Genomic DNA, 21,581 nt, shown 5'->3' on the forward strand with positions numbered 1-21,581 from the left:
CAAACCAGAACTAGATGATGCCAAGAATAGACCTAAAAAACTCTTCGAAATTCTGAATCAACAATCGAACAAGCTGGCCAAATCTTCACTCTTAACATCAGCCTCTCAGTTAAGCAGTGACGAATTTTCCTCATTCGTCACAGCAAAAACTAATGCCCTCCAACTTGAACTCAAAATAGCTGTGACCAATTTAGCCACCCCCAAGATCAGTTAAGCTAATAACTTGGTACTAAACAAGCGAACTCTTACCAAAAACAATTCTAACTGGTCCAATTTCAAATACTATGATATCGATGATATCTTAAAAATTCCAACAACTACTAAACTCAACAACCACTTCAATAATCCTGTCCCAGCAAAGTGCCTACCCCACATCTATCATGGCATATCCCCTCTTTGGACCAAGATCATTAATGCCTCGCTCTCACAAGGTCACATCCCTGACTGCCTAAAATCTGGTCAAGTTACTCCTATCTTAAAAAAAAACGACAGCTAGTAACTCCGACCCCAACAACTTCCGACCAATAACCAACATCCCTATGCTAGCAAAGGTCCTGGAAAAATGTGTTCGACAACAACTGAACTCACACATCACAAATTTTAACCTACTGATCATACACCAATCGGGCTTCAGACCTGGCCATAGCGCTGAAACAGCCATACTACATATAGTAGACAACACCCTCACAGCTCTTGACCGCAATGAAACATGCATGATAGTTTTGCTTGACCTCTCCTCAGCCTTCGATACGGTCAACCATGACAAACTGCTAAGAAGACTAGAAGACAGGATGGGCTTTTCTGGCACAGTCCTCCTGTGGTTCAAATCCTTTCTGGAGAACAGAACACAATCTTTCATGACCAACAAGATCCTCTCTCCATCCTCACCCAACCTACGAGGAGTACCTCAAGGCTCTACAGTGTCTCCCACTCTACTCAATCTATATGTTGAACCTCTCACTGACATGTACGTGGATGACACCCAACTTTACATCAAAATCACCTCGATGAAAGAGATAAAGTTAATGAATCTAGCTCTTAAAAAAACTGTACAATGGCTAACAACCAACTTCATCAAGTTAAATGCTCAAAAAACTGAATTTCTCTTAATCTCACCCCCCCAACAACTCCCAAGAAATAAAGGAATGGACCAAAATGATCACCGCCTTGAATTGCACTCAAACGTTGGTGGACTCCACAATATCACTTGGGGTCACACTAGATAAGAATCTTAACAAGCAAGCTCACATTTACCTGATGGCTAAAAATGCCCGCTTTCACCTCAATTATAAGAAAAATGAAGCCATTTTGCGAGATCCCTGACCTCAAAACAGCAGTTCAGGCCTTAGTCATCTCAAGGCTGGAGTACGGTTGTCCCACCCTATCTGGACTTCCCAAAACATCTACTGCACCCCTAAAAGCCTGTCTCAACGCCGCAGCTAGACTTATTTCAGGATCAAGGCAATTCTACCACATATCGCCACACCTGAAGGCACTAAACTGGCTACCCTATGAAGCCCGTATTCAAAAAAGATTGCTTGTATTACTCATAAGGCGTTACACCACAATACCCCGCAGTTCCTAGCCCAAAAACTTACGCTATCTGGAGGTAACAGACAGTCCAGGAGCACAGATAACCTACTCCTGAAACCCGCAAGGTTCACCAAGACTAAAACCTCCAACAGAGCATTTTCGAGAGCGGCGCCAAGAATCTGGAACTCGCTTCCACCATTCATCAGAAAATTACCTCAACGTTCCTCTTCAAAAAGGAAGCAAAATCCTTCCTGATGAGCAAACTCCTACCGTAAATTCATCACAAATCCCAAGACAGCTGCAAACTCTAGTGCGAAGAGAAGTCCTTTTCAATCACGATTTGACTCCCAATAACAGAGCTGTTCCTTTCTCTGCATCTGTACCCCGAACATTATTATGTCTCTGTTGTTACTTATTTTACGTTGTACTGATCGATGATATTGGATACAAATGCTTCTTTTTTTTCCTGCTCACTTTGTAAAGCACACTGTTACCCTATCTTGGGTCTGGTTCGCGCTATTGAAAACTCTAAAAATAAATAAAAAAATGAAAATAAAGTTAAATGGAGGCAGTTGCCACAAAATTGAAAAAAAAGTAAGTCCCTCAGGAGAAAGCAATTCTGGTATTTTACTGACTTTTACTGGTCCTTTTTTATTAAGACAGTTAAATAGAGGCAGTCGAACAGAAAAAAAAGTCCCTAAGCTAAGCAGACAGGTCCTAGGGCTGATCTCCAGAGCCCACAAAGTACATACACATATAAGTACATACTGATATTTAAGTATATACTAAAGTATATACAAGAGGTCCTGAATGCTCGACCTAAAAGGGAGACTCTGCAAAATAAATGTTTTGCCCATGATCACAGAATTTGGACAAACGGGAAACATTAAATTGATTTCAGGTTATTTGCTTTCACATTTTGAAATTCAGCCACTTGCTGTGTATCTCTGTCTCTCTGTTTCTTCTGTTCACATGAAAGATTTGTATCTTGTTCTTGGCTCAGGGCGAGAAAAACTGATACAGAGATAACACTCCTGACTCTTGGCCGCCAGACCCAACTACAAAGCAAAGAATGCATTAATTTTGGGGGTAACTCAACCCTCACCCCCAAGAGCTATGCCACTGTTCCTGGTCCATAAAATGTCAATCAAAAACACAACTCCAATCTTTGATGCCATGGACAAACCCTGCCTCAAACACTGCCACGTCTACTCAGGCAATGGGCAGTCCAGCAACCACCACAACATACATGCCCTGGGTCTGCTGACCTAAGGATTATGGTACTTGACTATGGGATACTCTGATATTCAGAAATTAGGGGAGTGCAGATGTTTATAGGAATGCAGAGACTAGGATACCCACTTAGAAGTAACTTTGCTATTGTCTTCTTTTAAATCCCCACTACAACTCCCATGCATCTCAGTGATGCAATCAAAACTACGAATATGTGAGCAGATCTACTCAGGCTCACTGCAACCAACATAGCGATGGAAGGCATACCAAGATATGTTGCAAAGAACCAAGCATTGGTCATACTACTATTAACTTCCACTGATATAACTGGCTAGGACGCCTAGAAGCTTCAGGTGTATATATGCATTAATAGATGTTTTCATCAGAACAGCCCTTAACAGCCCTACTGGGAGATTCGAAGGACGACAGGAGCATAGTTCAAAGACTGAAATCGACTGGGGCTTCATCATCGCCATCCAGAATATGTGTCTAATGAATCACAAACATGACTACCTTCACTAGGCACTAAAATCACTCATCCATCATGGGGAAGATACATAGGACTGTAGATCCCCTCCAACAATGATAGATTCTGGTGTTGCATTTCCCACATTGGAGCCATCACCCATATTTGTGTTCGTAGCCCTTTGTGCATCAATGGAGCATAGAGACTCTGTCCACTCATGTTGCATTCTATCCCTTCCCATCTTGTGACAAATATGCACTGCACATTGCCTCTTTCTAATCATCATCATCTTCTCCATCTTTGACATTGTAGTTGACCTATGTCCATAAGTACCCCTCATTATTTCCTTTTGTTTCTGCCCATCATCAGTGTCTATGTTATGTGCTGTTCTATTAGGTGTGCACTGCAGTGGCATCCATTTTGCAGGGCATGAATTATGAGATGCAGATATCATCAATTGACATGCTGTATTTTATTATGATGCCCCATCCTCCCTATTGGGTTCTGGCCTTCTGTATTGGGGTGCACTCATTGTCTGCTGGGATGGATTCGTGCTTGTGGTGCTGAATTTCTGCTATCTTCCATGGCGTATAATTGATGAATTTGGTGGGGGAGTGTGGAGGGGCAGGACCACTCTTACAGGTCAGTAATGAGTATCCTGACCAGCAGGTTAGACAGTTGTGTCTTGTGCATCATACATTGTTTGTCCATAGGATGTGTTGTACAGATATTGTTGCCAAATTTCCTTGGAAATTGTCCCACTGCTGGCTGATTCCTGTTTCTGTGCTGTTTGTCCACTGTCATGGTTTTTGTTGCTTTATAGGTGCCCTTGTGTTTTCCTTTGACAGGTGCTTTTCTGTGTGTGTGTGTTGTTTCACCCTTTACCGCTGTCCCATGTGTGAGATTCATCGCACATTTGCTATTCTGTTAGGTTGTACTAGTAGGGCTGGCCATGCCTCATGACGTGAGTGGTGGAGACGTTGTGTACAGAATTTGCTTGTACCAAGGTGGACTACGGTGTGGGATTCACATTCTATTTAGTTGTTGAAGCACATTGGATAATGTTGTGTGGCAGGGGTGTATGCAGATCCCCCTCATGCCGCTCCTGTGTTGCACAGTGGCAACCCCTCAGGAGGCCCCAGGTACTTGAGGTGGGTCCCCCATTCAGCCCAAGACCAATGAATATCTGAGATATAGGAACTCAGGAGTGCCTCATTGTATTGGCCCCATCATTTTGCACTACACCACTCTTATGTGGGTCCGTGCACTGTCTTTGTCCGCTCAACTACGGCTATAGGAATTTCCTTTGTACCATGTAAGGTCATGTTGGTGCACAAATATTAATAAGATTAAAAAAGTGGAAATCTTTCTGCCCGCCTAATCCTTAGTCCAAGAAAATTAGATCACTACAAACTGGCACCAACACCCCTCTACTTGCTTCTGGACAGCCAATGGGCTATCTTCAAAACGTAAATCAAATAGTAGAGTACAAAGTTCCCCAGGGAAGGTGTGACAACAAGGAGGGAGGAGTAGGTATCAAAAGTAAGGTGACTGAAAGGGGTCCCTTGTCGGAACTTAGAGAGCCTCACACACCCAGAGTATTCGGTGTGAAACACACCTTGACTGGAGGGTGTCCAGTGTCATCATCGACTCACTGCCCCTCGACAGACCGGCGCTGCAATGTCTGTCGGAGCACCCGGAAGCACTCTTTTGGCGGGGTTCTTTTGTTCCTAGCCGACGGTGGGTGTGTGTGAGGATGAAAGAAGTGTAGTCTGTGCAAGTGTGGGTGCAAGTTAAAAAGGGTAGTCAGTCCACAATGACTTTTATTAACGTGGCTGATTCCCTGGTTAAAAGGGGTGAGAGGGGAGCTAGAGACCGTATAAATATACAGCAGGCTAACTCAACCCCCTGATGTGGTCAACATGTTTCTCGCCAACCGGCGATTCGTCAGGACCTCAACAGGGTACTACACATTAACACATGCTCATTCACTTTGAAGAAGGCAAATACAACCTCTCTGGGTCGATGAACTAGAGGGCCAGGGGGTCCTGCTCTATTTAGGCGACCCTATAGGACTGGACAAGAGCCTCGCAGTATACTCCCGTGAGGCCAGCGCTGTTAGGTAAGTTGAACCTTAAATCGGGCGCTGGGTCGGCGGCAAACCTACCCCTTACGCTCACGGCACCTGGTCAAGGAATTTCCTTTGTACCATGTAAGGTCATGTTGGTGCACAAATATTAATAAGATTAAAAAAGTGGAAATCTTTCTGCCCGCCTAATCCTTAGTCCAAGAAAATTAGATCACTACAAACTGGCACCAACACCCCTCTACTTGCTTCTGGACAGCCAATGGGCTATCTTCAAAACGCTCAGCGTTGTTTGTACTGACCTCCACAGTTTTGTGCCAAAGTGCCAGTTAAACCTGCCTATACCTTAGTAGCCGGCCTTTTATAACAGTCTCCACAGTAATACGTAAAAGTTCGGGGAGAAGGGCCCACTCTGCCCAGATTGTTTACTCCACAAGAAAGACTCCAGACAGGTTCGGTAGATGCCTAAAGACACATCACTTTCCCAATTGTGCTGCTTTCACGGGCGTGGCACTGGCAACCAGTGATGCAGCAGGTGCAGCCCTCTGGGGCCCATTGAGCCCTGATATCTGCTTAGTTTTACTACCCCAACAGCAGTCAAAGGGGCCATTTTCTTTGCTTACTCCAGGGCCCATTGCATCTTAGCTACACTACTGCTTGGTATACCACTGTTTAAGACTTCATAAGATGTTATGTTATGTTGTGTTATGTTATTAAGCTTTTGTATAGCGTACAGCTACTCACAAGGAGTGTCCCGACGCTTTCCACCATCAACTCATAATGAAATAACACAACACAGCTAAAAACAGACAACAGAACAAAGCAAAAACAGTAGGCAGTTAAAACAGACTAGGAGTTAAAAAGCCAGGTCTTCAGGCCCCTCCTAAACTGGAGCAGGTTGGCAGTACTCCGAAGAGAAAATGGAAGCAGATTCCAAAGCTGGGGGGCTCTGCAGACAAAAGACCGCCCTCCCGCACGGGCCTTCCTCACCCGTGGAAGATCTGTTCCTTCATGGCGCCGGGAAACCCTTGTGGGTAGCTGTGCGCTGGCATACAAATATACAAATTTAAATAAATAAATACATTTCTCCTATGTGTTTCCCTCCCTCTCATTCTGCAAATGCGCTATGAAGAAACCAACTGATCATGCTCGCGCAGTATAAACACAGCAAAGTAAAATGAAATACATTGTTGGTGTTCTGTGGTAGCTCATGCAGCTCATTAATGTATTCATGAGAAAGTGTTTGTCGGTGTGCATTTTATCAGTAATTGAAATACAGAGAGGAGCGAGTTAAACTCTGTCATCTGGATTTTTGCTTGATTGACACTGCTGAAGTTTAGTTTGGGACTTGTGTTTTCTGGTGGTGAAGATCAGTTTGTCAACGGCATCTTTTATCTGATGGGATTTTATATTTTGCTCAAACAGGTCCCTAATTTACATGAAATTGAGTCAGGGCGGGGAAGCTTGGGGCCCCAATTACTCACTGTATCACTTACCCAGTAATGTGAATTACGTCTGCATTCATTTATTTAAAATACTATTGAGGCATATTACCTCATATTTCCCGCAACACAGTACAGCAAGGGACCTTGCTGCATTGAATGAAAGAGCGAAAGCCTTAATGCTCCATATTTACAAAGATACGGAGAATTTCTGCTTTCCCCTTATGCTGACACGCTGTGTACCTCCTAGAGTCAATGCAGGAACCGTTGCACCATAGTGCGTTACAAGAAGGATTGGTTTTGTGCAGAAAGGAACACCTTCCTGCACAAAAACAATCCAAAGATACAGATTTATTTTTCTATGTGCAACATGGAAAGCAGAAGGAATGCAGAGAAATAAAATTATTTACCCTCTTTCCGACTTTATTGGGTAGGCACACTATTTTGGCTCAAACCTGGGCTTACATACATGGTGGATGCATGAGAACACCCATGCTCTAACCATGTAAATGCCTACCAAGCACTATGGCAAGGTATAGCTGAGGCCATCCCCTCATGAATGACCTCGGACCCTCCAACCTGTACCTCCATCATCCCCCATTGTTAAAGATAGCAACACACCACACCTTTTAAAACTATTTGGTTTAGGGGTCGTCAACCCCCGGCCGGATTTATTATGATAATAAAACAATTACACATCAAAAAAATGCACTCAATTTCTTTTTCACACATTATATGAAGAAAACCCATAAAATGTACAATATTATTTACAATTTTGATTGATGGCTAACCTCAACATAGACTCTAATACATAGAAATTCCTAACGAATCTCTAGCCTTGTCCCATGTATCCAGCATTGGGCCTTCGAGTGAGCTCATGACTGGTCAACCTGTGTAGGTCCATCCCTAGGGATTCCCTCTTATATTCCCCCTAGAGTAAGCTTGTGCAGAGAGCCTGTCTGCCCACCAGGTTACCTACCTCAGGCACCCCCTACTTCACCCATTATCCCCAAAGGGCCTGTGCTATCTTGGTGCCGACGCAGCAGTGCAGAGAATGGCAATAAGAGTGTGTTGGCAGTGAACACTATCCACCCCGCACCCTCTGGCCGACTTGCTGCAACCACCCACAGAAGGACCCCGTGAGATCGCTGTCCCGCCTATCCCAAGTAAAAGGATGCCTTCTTTGGACCAAAAAGCCCCACCAATTATGACCCCACCTGCCACAGCCCAGCATAGTTCACCTTATTATTTGGCCTCCCCCCGAAGAAAGTCATGGCAGCATGTGTAACTTAACATAACGCTTTAACAATCGAAGGACCATCTGCCAATCTTTTACACCACCTACGCCGAGAATCCAATTGCAGTCGCTTCAGTAGCCGCCCCAATCCTGAAAGAGTGTGAACCAAACTCCTTGGGGTCAAATCCCATTTCCGTGTGAGTCAACTCGAGGTCCTTGAAGAACTGAAAACTCGTCAAGGGGGACCCATCGGCAGGCACTAGGAGGGGGCCCCTCGCCCCACTAGACCTACGACCCATAAAAAATTCAAGGTTACCCACAGGGCAGTAGGACTTGCCCGGTGCACTATGCAAGATGATATGGTGGCGCCTGCCGCCTTAGTCTGTCTTCGAGCACGGCAGTGTAATAGTCAAGGCACACTCCAAACATTGCACATGGGCCAGCTGCAGCCCCCCCTGTTTGTCCTTCTTGTTCCTAGCTACCAATTCTGCCAACCTGAAAGCCCCATAGAAATCTAGCATAAACGCTGTCCTGAACAGGCAAGTCTCTTCTGCGGTCCTACAGATATTACCCAGGACACCCCAGATTGCAGCCAGCTTGCCGATATCAATGGGACACCTCCCGGCATCTGGCTTGGTCCTCAGTAAAAGCTGCCATCCCCTCAAGGCCCTCTGCACGAGGAACGATCTGGTTATGTCTGTGTGGCCAAACGTTCAAGAAAAGATTTCACACATGTGGTGTCATGCACAAGCTGCAGAGCGCCCCTGACCCCTTAGGGCTCCCAAGAGCAACAGGATGGAGGAGGATAAAAGCCAAGCCCCTTGACCCCCCCGTCCCCACAAAACTACAGTAAGCGCTGAATGCCGCCTTATAGGTTAGCCTCATCCTGCGTGCTAAACTGGCTGCCACGAGGTTTGGAAGGATTGGGCACCAAGTTACCACAGATGGTCCAGGAAAGGTGTCAGGAATTCCGCTACTTCTGGGTGGGAAGAGCTGAAACCCTGCATCCTGAAACAAGATAGAGCATCAGCAGCTTTGTTCAACTCCCCCAGGACATGCTTGGCCCTAAACAACACATTGAGTTTCAAACATTGTAGCACAATCTCCTTCAGTAACTTGAGTTTCATCTTACATTTTGCTGCTTGTTGATTAATGCATTCCATCACTGTCATATTATCTGACCAAAATATGATTGACTGGTTGCAGAACTGATCTGGCCAAATGAACAAAGCCAGCAGGATGGGAAAGAACTCCAGTAAACCAATGTTGGTAACCAGCCCAGAAATTCACCCAGGCAGAGGGCCACCGTTGTATGCACCAGGCTTAGCCCAGGATGACACCAAAACCTTCACTCCCCGTGGTGCCCGTGAAGAGACCTAGCCACTAGCTAGGCCGGGCAATGCTGAGCCAGACCACCGTGCCATTGAAGTCCTCAGAAAGCCCTGTCAGATGCCCATGTCCTGCTGAACCTCACTTGACATCCTAGTGTGGTGGTGCTTCTCTCTCAGGGTAGACATTGCCTGTGCAATGGATCGTGAGAATAGGCGGCCCATGGGAATGATCCTTAAAGTGAAATTGAGCTGCCCAACCACCTTCTGCAACTGATGTAAAATGACCTTTGCACCCAAATAATCATGCAAGGCCTGGGAAACGGTGGAAAGCTTTTTCCCTGGGAATACGTGACACACCAACCTCTGAATTCAATTCATTCCCAAGGAACTCAATGACCATTGCTGGCCTCACAGTCTTGCCTCTTGCTAATGGAACCCCAAATTCCTTCATCAAAGCACTGGAGGACTGCAACCCATTGCTACATTCCTGCAAACCAGGAGGACCAAAGAGGTGGAATAGGTCCAGATAATGTAAGACCCACCAGTGGCCCGTCCTTCATCTAAATCCCCATTTAGGAAATGAACAGAACATCTCGAAATAGGAGCAGGAGAACACGCAACCCATAGACATGCATTTATCAAAATAAGATGATCTCTCAAACTGGAAACCTAGCAGGTAAAAATCCTGTGTATGTACTGGGCATAGGCTAAATGTTTACTCTATGTCTGCTTTGCAAGGAGGGTGCCCGGCCCCAACTACTGGAGCATTACAATCGCCTGGTCCAAGGAGGCATACTTGACAGAACATAAAGTTCCATCAATCGCTTCATGTATTGACTGACCCCTGGGAGCAAAGAAGTTATATATCAAAAATCCCTAGGATCCTTCTTGGGCACCACCCCTAGGGGAGAGCAGACAAACCCTTCCATGGGTACTGAATCAAATGGCCAGCCACTCTCCCCAGGCCCACCGTCTTGACAATCTTTGCAGAAGCTACTTCCCAGTTGGACTCAGGGACTGCTGGTTCTTGCAATAGGACACACTCACACATCCCTGGGTTGAACTCTGGAAACACTCTCTAAAACCTTCTAAACAAAGCCCCGGGCTGCCACCTGGTTACTGTGCACATTAAGCCATGGGACCATTGCTATTCAATTGACCGGGGAAGGAGCCTTGACTAAGTGTGGGTTATCAATCCTGTTTTTTTCCCCCTTTATCCTTCGGCTTCCTGAAACACTTTGACTCAGAATGGGAGGACAAGCCACAGAAGGAGCAATCATGATTGAAATTGCATGTGCCATGAGGCTTGAAACAGGAACACTTGTTGAAATCCCAACATGTTCCCCTTAATGTCCAGGGCTGCTAATGGAACCTAAGCGAAAGGGCTGACTGGGGGGAGCTTCCGGGTATTGACGGTTCTTGTGGCGCAGCCAGAAGTCAACACCAACCTGATCCCACTCCAAAGCGGGGCGAGTGGCCTTAACTCTCCTGAACTCCCTGTCATACTGTTTCTAGCCCACACCTCTATATTCATTGTGAGCACATGCAATCGTATTTTCATAGCATGCCAACTGTGCACCCAAATTATTAAAGTGCTCAGTCAGGATCACCTGATAAATTGAGAATCCTTTTATCTAGTTCACTAGCGCTGTCTTCACACTCTTCTTGTATGACCAGCGGTCACAGTCCCTGGAATGTGCACACTCCTTGCACTGCTTTGCCTCCTCCCTATCTGATTTATCCAAGAATAAGTAAAAAATGTCCCTCTCCAAGTTTTTTCTTTCGCCTCAGCTGTGACATTCCAGTCTAGCTGGTCATGCCCTGACCGTACCACCCCTAAACCTAAAGTCAGCAACAAAGTTGTTGTGCCTGCATTCTGATGGCCCTGGGCCCTTGGAGCCCTCCCCACCACTACTGCACCTCCCTGCGCACCTTCGCCGCCTAAGAAACCGCGGTGACATGATTCCCCACTAAGACCCCTGGTGCAATGCCCAGTACTCCTGCTGATGCAGCAGAGCCTGTTTGTGCAACTTGAGCCCCTGAACCCTCAAGGTGTGCAACCAACCTCCTTACCTTTTCCAAATCATTGCCCTCGGTGGCAAGAGCGCCCTCTCCAATTACAGGCAGATAACATCCCAAAATTTTAAAGCCACAGCAGAACACTGGCAAGATTGGTCACAAAATCTGGCTGGCTGTGAGCCCCAGCCAGGGACACCCCTACTGCCATACACCTATTGCCAGTCTGCACAATCTCACCCTAGCTGCTGGACCCATCACGGCTGACACATTACCTTGCACCAACACCGGGCCTGGGGCACCTGGCTCCGAGGGCAAATCCCTCGCAGCTGCTTCCAACGGCACTCCCTCACTCAGCCCAGAGTGACCAGCTACCGCCTCTCCGGGATGCGCGTCAGAGGGCCTCTTTTCCCCATCTGTGTTAGCCTGCCCCTAGCTCTCTTCGGTACAGGTGGGAATGCTGCCATAGCGGCCACTCCCACTCACCTAGACCTCTCTCTGATGCCCCCTGCCTCGCCGCAGGAGGACGGTCCCTTCACGCCACCAGGGTCTCATCCATGGTATCAATTCTGCGCATCATAGCTTCCATAAGCGTTTCAATGCATGTGCGCTTTCCACCCTTGAACGCTCTATCAGACATCTCTGCACCCACAGAGGACCAAATGGTGCCCAACTAACTCTGCAAGAACAACTGTGCTCTCTAAAATGCATGTGTGCAGGAAATGCAACAAGCCTTACCACTCACCAGCCACTGAAACCTATGTTGGCCATGTAGCCAAAGCAAAAACACACCCACCACGCCACAGTGCAGCAACGCACAGGGAAAAAAGACCTTTCTTCAAGTTCCCGATACCCCAGAAAGGGGCAAACCAAACCAACAAGCAGAAAATAAACCGCTTCGCCGCTCCCCAGTTTCGGGTGAATAGGAAACCCCAAGGCCCGGAAGTGCTTAGTCCGCTTTCGTGATGCTGGCTGCGTGCCTAAGACCCAATGCTGGGCACCTTTACTGGCTGGTGGCAACAACAAATGCCGCCACCCGCAGCCTCCCAGGCTGCCTCCGACGCAACCACCATAGGAGCGACTCCCCCGATTTGGGGGTGTCTTATCAAAAGTAACACAAGGAAGCAGTAGGTACTGCTTTGCATATGTTGCGTTACTCAGTATTTACTAAAGCACGCAAAGTGGCTTTGCGTGGCTTAGCAAATGCCCAAATAATTTTGCATCTGGGCTGTGCCACAAATGTGACGCATTCTCGAAGCAAAATTCAGATTAAATCGTCGCCATCGTGTTCAGGCCACAAGATTTTGTTTTGTTTTGCAGGGCATTAGAATGCTTTACATGAGCATGAAATTGCATTACACAAGGTCAGACATATATTTTGGCACGAGGAGATTAAATGGTTTGCTCCGAGTCACAGGATGTTGAGTTAAGGTTGGGATTCGAGCTTGGATTCCCCATTACGAGCTCCAACTGTTAGGCCACGTTTTCATTAATTGAGTCATTATTTCACAGTTATTGCGCAATTATGATTACAATTGCTACATGGGATGCATAAATGCGCTCCTAACAATACAATAGTGAATGAAGCAGCTACGTGAATGCACTGCAAAACAATAGTGACAGGAGCTGCATGAAGCGCAACTATATTTACTGCTATCAATATTAATTACATTATATGGATTGAAAGCTCACCCTAAAGTGAATACTAATTATTAGTATTGTGCTGCCTAAGTGACACGCGCTCTCTTAATTAAGCTAATGTACCAGCTCTCTAGAGCTTTATTGACATTTGTACCTTATTTAAATATCAATCAATGCTAATTGCCATTGGACTTGCATTCCTCTTTTTCAGTCTTCTTTCCTTTGGCTCACCTTTGCCATCAAAATCTTTATTTTTTTCATCCCCTCCACCCCACAGTCCCTTGTTGCCTTTTCTTCTCTGTTGTCTTATCTATTTTCTCCATCTAATGTTAATATTTTCAATTTTTAACAAGTCCGCATTACACTGTTCATGTTTGTGAAAATACTACTTGCCCCTGTCGAGACAAAAGAGCGTAAATCTAAACGTTGTAGTAATAATAATCAGTATAATAATAATGACAAGCGCAATATTAATAACAGAGCTTATAATATAAGAAAAAAAATGAAATTAGAAGTACATGATGTTGTGTAGCCCTTCAGTGCGCACTTGCGCTGTTTCTAAGCGCTGTGCATAACACGTGGTTCTGCTGCCCAGTTTCATGGGTGTAGCTTGGTCAGTTAGATAGGGGGAAGGGGGGTTTTATGAGCTTCATATCTCCCAACGACCATGCTGGTAAAAATATATTAACCGAGAAGCAGGGCAGGAGGAGAGCTTAAGCGGCAGTAGGGAAGGAAGAGGAGCGCAGAATTTGAGGATTACTTAAACCTCAATATTTTGTAAAACAACCATGTTTTAAGATCTTTAAAAACAGACCAATGTGAGTGTGGTGTGGGTGTTTTTTCTGCATTTGTATGTAAAACTGCCAAGTGAAATCTGACAAACACCTCACTGTACAGATTTAAAGCAACCGACACAACTGTTTTTTACAGATTACATATATTATGGGGGTGTAATACCCCATCATCCCTGCCCCCGAACCTACGCTCCTGCCCAGTTTAATCATTACACGTATTTCAAGTGCATGCTTGTAATGCCCCACTCAACTGGCTAAGGCTAAGCCTTTGTGCACTTCAAGTGGAAGTAATATTTGTGCGAATTAATACACTTGTGACACACAGAAGCAAGATACTTCTGTGAGCATGCAGAGAGCACCAGTGTGCAGTGTGAACCCCTGGCTTCAGGGGAATGCCAGATTATTCGATACACGTATGTTGACATGTACAAGTGGATGCGTACACATCTGTTTAACTCTCAGCCTCGTTCAATCAATCAGTCACAACAAACTGCACTTGCACAGCGCACAGCTGCTTCCAGAGAGGCGTCTCGGCGCTAATAGCAAGAGAAACTAGCCTGCTAGTAATAAGGACGAGGTGATCTACTAGGCCTCATCAAAGAGGAGACTTGTTAACCTCTGTTTTTGAAGAGAGTCACCTTGGGACTTGCTCAGGACAGGATATTTCCAGTAAACTAGCTAACAAATACCTGTTCAGCTAAGCTTGCTCACCCTGGATGTGTGCACCACTACACTAATATCACAACAGCCACTGGGAAAACCATGTACAGCACAGCTTTAATATCTCTTCCATCTTTGTGACCACTGTCCTTAGTCCTGTCACCTTGAAAGAAGACAGCACACTCTGGGGCAGATTTACGAGAAAGTGCCGCAGCGGCACCGCAAGCCCTTTGGCTGTTCCACGCTGCAGCCCTTTCAGAGCACAGAAATGCAACATATTTACAATGAAATGTCGCATTCCTGTGCTCTCCCCTGAGCTGACGCACAAACAGCTGCGATTCGCGGCGGACGCTACTTGCACCATGGTGCAAGGATGCCTGCATCATGGGGAGATTGTTTTTGTGCTGAAGGGGCACCTTCCTGCACAAAAACAATCACTACAGGCATTTTCCTCTTTCAATGCATGCTGTGGAATGCAGCACGCATTGGAGGAGGAAAAAAGGAGGAGAAATGAAAACATTTACACACTGCCTCTGAGATATGCCTGACTGCTCGTGAAAAACTACCAAGGGGTTGAGCAGGGGTTATTTTTGATGTGTAATCCGCTTATCTTGACTAGAGTGGTGGATTCTGCTTGACTTAGATGCATACCTTAGCCAACCAGAAAAAACATTTCTAACTAGAAGCGTCCATGGATATGACAAAAGTGAGCTGAGCCATGAAGGCCTATAAGGCAGCCATCACAGGTAGAAAGATGGATATAGGGCTAGAGAATGGGAAGATTTACAGTCTTCAGGGAAGTTAAAAGACTCCAGTGCTCTTTGGAGAGTAGTTAACAACTCTTTGTTTGTTTGCAGGTGTGATAGGCCACAGATGGATACTCACTGAGTGGGTAGAGTATTTCTCCATACTTTTTTGACCCAAGTTGCCAGATTTAAGGACCTTGCCACAGTGAAGCACCTACTTATGATTATGAAGCAGCAATCCTCGTGAGTCACTCAATCAATATCAATGACGTGAATTTGGCCATTAAATGCAGCCTGTCAGGGAAAGCACTGGGTCCTGCGCAAACGCATTAGGAGTCTATGCTTTTCTTTCTTGCATCTCCAGTGCATACATTAACGGAAACAAATGTCCGAGTTAGAGCATGAGCTGCAGGGAGTATGTCGTAAAGTATGGTAGTTGTCATCAGTTACATTATTTTTAAGTGTAGGTAAAATATTCTGGGTCTTATTTATAAGAAATGATGCATCACCACGCCAAGGCAGCGTGAGTCAAATCTTTTCCACCTGCGTGTTAAATCCTTACGTCGCCGTTGATGCACCGTAATTACAATACAGGGCTCCTTGGCGCAAGGTCCCAAGGATGCGGCAAAAATTCTTACGTATCCATGGGAAGGATGCCACAAGGCATCAAGCCCAAAAGGGGCACATTACTAGAGTTGGTCATAAAAAGGATGCAACTACAGCAATGTGTCAAAACACAGAGATGATAGCATCAGTTTTGACTGACACAAGTAGCCTACTGTATGGGGACCAATGTAATAAAATGCCTAAAGGTGAAAAACTCACCTTGCACTCTATTACATTGGTTCTGGATGTCACACAACAAGTGGGCATAGTATTATGTGTACCACTACGTATGTGTAACATAAGACATTAATGGTGTGTACTGCGTGATGTACTGTGTTACCTACCTTATGTGTGCACTTACCTGTTAAAGGGAATGCATATTACAGTGATTCAAGTCACTTTAGCTGGTCAAATTCCTCTGCAATAGCCAATATGTAATTCCTATGCCTGGGTTTTAGAGGCATAGGAATTTTGACGCATTGCACGTCCAATGGGATGCTTCCCGACGATGCATCACTTTTACATAAAGTCATAAATACCACTGTATCGGTTGTACTGGGGATTTTATGTGGGAACACCTACCTTGCACATATTAATTCTAATGTGATGCAGTTGATTCCGACAGAGGTAAAAATCAACGCAGGCCAACAAAATGTGACACATCTGTCAATCTGTGTCACCTTGTAAATATGGAGCAAAGAAAGCTCCGCCGGTGCATCAAAAAAAATGAAGCAATGGCGGCGCAATCTCTTTGTAAATGAGCCCCTCTGTTTATAACCAAAGCCAATGGCAGAACTCCCATGTTTCCCAGGTCTACGTGGGAGTAGCTTATCCAGTCCAGGTCTTTTCCTTTGGAACCTGCCATATGTAATGCTGATATTTCTGTTATAAATTCAGGAATAGACGTTCTAGAATGCTACCCACAAGTACCTAGTAAACGTGAGTACTCTGCAATCAGTGGAGAGACCCACAGAGACACATATTTTAGCAGATATGTCTGCAAAGGTCAACATCGTGAGACAGCCTAAAGATCTTTGTTCTTCTACAAATGGAGGCTTGCAGATGCGAGAATGCTATTACAACTTGAATGATATATTTTGATTGGTTTATTTATTAAGCATTGTAACTCGTGTTTGTCTAGTCTTATTTACTGAGCATTCTTTTAGAGGTCGAAATCCCTTCATAGTACCCTTTTCCAGATAGAAAAACACAGGTATGTTTCTGTAGCAAAAGAAATATGAATATTTCTTTCGGAAATCGTTTCAATACAGTTTTCTCATTTATTTGTCTTTTGTGGTATGGGTGTGATTTAACATGCACCCATTCTGCAGGATCCTTAACTTGTGTATTAAATCTAAAACAAAAATACATCCCTTTCGTGTCTTTACTTTACAAATGATATTTTATTTTCCTCGAGTTAAAAGCGGTTTTCCATTTGGATGATGCTATTTCGCGAAACAATCCTTTTAACTATGTTTTTTGGAGGCGATGGGTTTCCATTCAACCATGCTTTAGGATATGCTGAATAAGATACCTGTCCTCGTTGTAATGACCTCCTATCAGTTGCAAGCACACAGAAATATATTCAACCAATTTATGTGCAGAACCTCATCAAAAGCGGCGCCTCTAGTATTCGGAAAGACAGCTTGTGCTCGCCGAGCAATTTGTGGAGCTCTTTCGAAAACTGATCGACTACATTAATGATGGACAAGTCAGCACAGAGCAGCAGCACAGAATTTTTATCATCAACAAAATGCCCATCCCTTTATTGCACTCTATTGTTTTTGTACACCAGAACAAGAAACCAACAATATTTTAAGAACCGGTTACATAATTTAATTTCATTACAGCTAGATGCATTGATTAGTTTATGAATATTCTGTGCATTTCCTACAGCTTCACATGAGTGGCAGATCCCAAGAGTCCGGTTGCAATAATTAAGGAGAGTACTTTTTGTGCCATTCCAATATTGCCAATAATGATTTTTTTATGTATAAAAGAGAACCATTAATAATTACATGAACCTGATGTTGTTTTATTTATCTCATTGGACAGCTACAGCCCTTTATAGCGAACATAGAGCCTTCTCGGTGTTAGTTCCTCAGTTATGGAACTCACTACCTGAGTCGCTGCGCAGGGAAGAGAACCTCCTACGCTTTAGAAGGGGGTTAAAAACGCTGTTGTTAAGGAAGTCCTTGAGTGCCAACTAGGATAGTGGACGCTTTTCTCTGTGTTGCTAAAGTTGTTGTTTGTACCATCGATTCCCGAGCGCTTAGAGACCTGCAGGTGATTGGGCGCGTTACAAATCACAAATAACAATAACAACAATAACAACAACATAGCTTTTGAGACTAGTAACTGTAGGCAAATGCCAACTCTAATTTCTTACATGTACCACATTTAAATACTAGACATCGTACATTGTGGGCTACCAGGCCTCCTTAGGGATGACTTATGTAATATTTAAAAGTAGGGCTTGTTCCTGTAACAAAAGGTTCTTTTGACAGATTTGCCTGCAGGTTTAAAAGTGGTCAGGCTACATAGGTCAGCCTGAAACCATGTTTTCTATGTCAGACGAGTGGATGGCACACCACGTGCTGTAGTCCAGCAGAGACATTTAACTTTCTGTTTTTGGTGCATTTTCCTGCATCACATCATATGACCTTACCAGAAAGTTAAATATTCCAATTTGGGATTTGCCTATTTTAGCCAAATTTATCATATTTGGGCTTTATAGCAAATACGTAGCAACTGCGGGCAGGGCCGCAAACCCCCAATACGCAGAGTTTAAAACCTAGCAATATCAATCTGCAAAAAATAAGGGGGATCAAGTAAAAAGAGGTAATGCCAACACTATGCATATATTCCAGAGTTTTGTTTAGTGTTAAACATGTCCCCTGCTGACAGTTCAGGGTGCTTTTCCACGTTGTGATAGACAGGAGTTGAAAGTCAGTGATAGCGCTTAGAAGATACACATCAGAACATCTCAGAGATTTGATTCTTGAGTCTTCAATGGATCAGTGAACTAGTGCATCCACTGCAGGGGTCAGTGTGTATATCCATGATCATAGGTTATCATTCTGGAAGTCTGTGTTTAGTGCCTCAGTGGACCAATGGACGAATGGACCAGTGGACAAATGCATCCACTGCACGGATCTATGATTAACTCCATGTTTAACCTCATGTTCACAGGTTCCCTCCTTGATGGATCCATTTCACCTTTTGTAGATTGATTACTTTTGAATTGGGTAACAATAACAATTTGTTCTATAGCACCAAGAAACTGCCTGGTGGACATACACTTCCTAAATATACGTTATGTTATGCATGCTTTTCAGAAACCACCGGAGTGTTTGAAGGAGAGCGCATCGGATGCGAATAAACCCTTTAAAATGAACGTTGGGGACGAGCTACGTCAGCAAACGAGATGGCTGCTTAGGCTCCCGGCTCTGCCGACCTCCGTATCCTGCCGCACTATCCTGTACATTATCCTGATTTTACGCCTAGCCTCTGTGTACATGAACTGTTCCGCACTCCGATGGTGAAATCCGGGAACTTTTATCGGCTGGTTTGACGAAGTTATATCGAGTTGAAGATTGTGGCCTACTCCAGCCGTGAAGCCGGGGCCTCGAGTACTTTCACAGCCGGGCTGCAGTGCAACAACATCGGCCGGGAGACCCAGGCTGGGTCCGGTCAATCGGAGTGGAGGCTTTGTTTAAACCCGAATTTGGCGGCGATCGTCTCTATTGCTCAGCATCGATGGAGGAGTGACTCCGCTTGCTGGTGGCTGCGGGTGGGGGTCCCCGTCCCGCGGACCTGGTACTGGGCCCGCCGGGGATCGGTGGGTTGGGGTCTCTGGCCTGCGGCCTTAACCGGGTTGACCGTGGCTGCGAATAAAGATTGGTCACCCTCCGCATCTGCACGTTTGTGGTCCTGTTTATCCCCCCTGAGGATGCCAGATTCACCCGGGGAGGTGATTGTGATTGGTGTCGGGTGTGAGATCATGGATCGAACGGTGCTTGAGCCATCGCTGAGGTCAATATTGGCAGAAATTAGGGCGTTTCATTCACATGTGGATGTCTTATTGTGCAAATTGGACACGTGCCTATCTGAGATGCTCCTGGTGGAACCGGACCCAGCCTTACTGTTGGAACAGCAATCTGCAGCCATTCAAACCGCGGCCATTTTGACTCTGTGCGAGAACCCCGTGAGGAAGCAAGTATTGGAACCATCGGATGGTGCCCTGGAGGAAGGTGTTCCCGAGGTCGTCAGTGTATTGCCGAACCTTCCACCACTATCGCCTTTGGAGGTATCGAAAGGCGTTCCCCTCCCGGAGACTTTTGTTCTTGACTTTCCATTCATTTTGTGGTCGTCTTCTCCTTTCTTGGTGACTTTACGACTCCTGGGCAAGATACATTGGGACTGTCCATCTAAGAGGGAGAGCTCTTCTGAGTCTGCAGTTCTTGTGGACTCCCTGCCTACGAGTCTCCATAGTTTGATTCTTGATGACTCCCTTCTCCTCTATTACTCCTTTGTGTGCCTTTGGGTCTCGCTGGGGGAGGTTCGTGTGCTGATTCGGAAGGGCCAAGGTTAAAATCAACTAGGTCGGGACGGGGTGGAGTTGCTTTTACGGGTGTTCGACCTGCAACTTTTTGATCGAAAAGGCTGGGCGGTGTGTTACGGTGCCCCCTAATTTCTTCTATAAGTGTTGTCATACGTTGGTCTTTTAGTGATAGGGGGTGTCTGTTTCTGGCGGGGGGACTAAAGGGGCTGGGAGCCCAAACGGATAAGCCCTCTTCCATTCTTTTTCCTACTTTTAGGGTTTTTAGTTATTAGGGGCGACAGGCACGCTGCTAGTGGGGTTAGGCTGTAGCCATTTGCAGGGGTGCAGGGTAGGGGGTTGGAACGGGTTTTTCTATTTTTCCTTTTTTTATTTCTATGGCCTTTTTCTTTCCTTCCCTTTCTCTTCCTTAAAGGATCAGTATAGCTTGTGAATCATTCGGATTCCTATTGTGTACTTGTATTTCGTGCTTATGCTTTTTATGATATCCTGATCCCGGGTGGGCAGGCCCTGAGAACTGGCGCTCAACATTGAATGTATATTGTATTGTCATTTGCATCGACCCATATGCTTTGGCGCCAATGTTCCATTATAGCGGTTCTGTGGTAAATAAATAAATAATACCCTATTTTTGAATGAATGAATGAATAACAGATAGCTCAATAAATAAGAGTCAAGATTCGAGGTAGTAGGAGTTTTGCAGGTTTAATTACAGCATAAAGGACAGGAACAGGACCACCTGCACAGGAATAGGATGGCAAGGCCCAGCAGCGCTGCCGGGGTCAGGATCGGGACAAGGGGAACAACTTTTTAATAACAGTGCATGAGCATATATACATAACGCAAACACATAGCATTACATTGCAATAGGCGTAGCAGTGGGTGGAGCAATAGGCGTGACGCGTAGCAGTCGCGAAAGATAAGGGTGAAAAGAGGTGTAACAGGGCGTATACATAGACATGTGATGCAAACGAAACAGAATATGTCATGAATGGGGCGGAAACCATGGAGGGGGCTACCTGAGGAGCCGGGACCTCTAACCTGATGGTGCGCACAAACTGGCAATGACGTGTTACTAGGAGAAGCTGGGGGCTATGAACTCTGTGCTAGGAGCAGAGACTGAAGTCTGGAGAGTCAGGGCGACATGTACCTAAACAGTATCTAGTATCTGATGTTTAGAGAACATGTTGATATAAACTAGAAGTCAGGAGGGGAAAGGCTAACTTGAT

This window comes from Lissotriton helveticus, chromosome 2_2 (assembly GCF_964261635.1).
Source record: "Lissotriton helveticus chromosome 2_2, aLisHel1.1, whole genome shotgun sequence".
Lineage (NCBI taxonomy): Eukaryota > Metazoa > Chordata > Amphibia > Caudata > Salamandridae > Lissotriton > Lissotriton helveticus.